The following is a 2088-nucleotide window of genomic DNA, read 5'->3' as shown; positions in this document are numbered from 1 at the left end:
ACCTCTTTAGGCCATACTGTTTGCGTAAGCCGCTGCGTGTCTTTTGCGAAACTATTCATCTTGTCTGGTATGGGACTTCTCTTGTTTCTTGCTCTTGATGACAGATTGCGTTTCCGATATATCACTTGATTCTTTTTACCTTGCGAGTGAAAACCTTAGATTTTTGATACTCCGTTGACAAATTACGTTATGGATAAGAGCTTGGGTTTCCATATTAGGAATGTGGCCGATGACACGGTCGCTTACGGACAAAGTTCAGGGGCACCCAACGACCAATTGATGGGTATTATTATACCCCATGCAGTTAATGAAAATAAATGTTATTAAGGCATTTTCAGGTGTTTTTCAGTGTTGCTGGGAAAACATTATCTGTTCCTTTTCCCCAGCAAGACACACAAGAAATTTCCCAGCCAGCTAGATAAAATTGGTTGGTTTCCCAGCCAGCTGATCAAATTTATTTCCCAGCCAGGAATTCCGCGCGCTTTCAAATCCCTCGATCCAAAACGACCGAACAAAAGCGACAAAAGCGGGAAAAGACAGGTTTTTTCCGCAAGCGCAATCACTCTGACCAGCCGTCGTATGTTTGTGACTATTCTCTGGGAGAGGGAAGGGGTTCTTTCTACAGCCAGCTCGGGTTGAAATGCTAGAAAAAGTCAGTTTTTCCCAGGCAAAACCTCTATCAATAACAAAATTTCCCAGCCAGCTCATCGAATCACCTGTATTTTTGCCAGCCATCAGGATTGCTCTGGGAAACAGATAATGTGAGGAACAGATTCGTTGGGTGCCCCTGAAAGTTCGTTTTGATACAACATTCATTTCCCTCCGGGTCTAGAAGAATTGATCTTTTTCCCAATACAATTACTGATAGCCTTATGCTAATTTTCCCAATTTTGAGTTGCGACGAACATGCCAACGTTTGCGAGTGTAGTTCGTCTCGTACCTTTTTTTGTGTACAACAATCTTGACCCCATGTATCGTAGTATAATCGCTGGGACATGTTAATCCATTTTTATTGTTGGAGGGTCGAAAACATACTACACCCTGCAATGTCAAAAAGTTTCTAAACTTTTGATACAACATTCATTTCCCTCAGGGTCTAGAATTTTATTTATCTTTTCACCAGTACAAGTACCAATAGCCTTATGATAATTTTCCCACTTTAGAGTTGCGACGAACATGCCAACATTTTCGAGTGTAGTTCGTCTCCTACCCTTGTTGTGGCCTCTTTTGTTGTGTGTAACAATCTTGACACCATATATCATAGCAGTATCGCTGGGACATGTTAATCCATTTTTACCGAGCATCAGTAGAACGGCAGCCAACCAACCTCAGAATTCCATCTTTGGTTTTCTAATGGCCATTGTTGCATTATGTGGCCTGCTGACTCTGTTTTGTAGGTATATTCAACTGGACGGAATTCAAGAAGACTCCGTCGACGAGAGTATTATCCGACGAGTGCGGCTGTTAAACAAGGTTTCGGTACCATTTGCGCTTTGTAGTTTCGTGGGCGTCCTGTTAGCGGCGAATTTTCCCTGCCCACTAAGTGAGGTATGCTAACTTAAGCATTCTAACATAATGGCTTGAAATGCATTCAGTTCATGTTCCGCTTCAGCTACGTAAACTACGTAAACTCACGCATGCATACAAATTGGGGAACGCCAAGAAAATCACAGTGCTGCGGCTATGATTTTAAAAGCCGAAAACTTGAAGCCGAGACCATCCTAATTACTATATGCCGACTAAGAAATTGGGTTTTATCAACAAATGACGAGTTGTTGAGGGAAATTGATCACGCTGACGCTGAAATCGCTGACTTTTCGAGGTTTGGCCCTTCGTTAGAGAAATATCCGACTCGGAATAATTAACTAACTGGCTGACAAAAAAAGCCTGGTTTGTACTGGACTTAGACCAGTTGCATAACAAAAAGAGCGTAACTAGAAATAACCACAGGTTAGTGATATGAGCGAGACCGACGTAAGGAGTTGCAGGCCGGGATAAGAAATCGTTTTTAATTAACAGAGTTTTACTATATTGTGACACAGTAGTTGTAAATTTGTTAAAACCTCAAGTTTATGAAGAGGTCATTTG

This window comes from Montipora foliosa, chromosome 4, assembly GCF_036669935.1.
Source record: "Montipora foliosa isolate CH-2021 chromosome 4, ASM3666993v2, whole genome shotgun sequence".
Lineage (NCBI taxonomy): Eukaryota > Metazoa > Cnidaria > Anthozoa > Scleractinia > Acroporidae > Montipora > Montipora foliosa.
The sequence above is the reverse complement of the archived record's forward strand: the minus strand, read 5'-3'. Positions refer to the sequence as shown.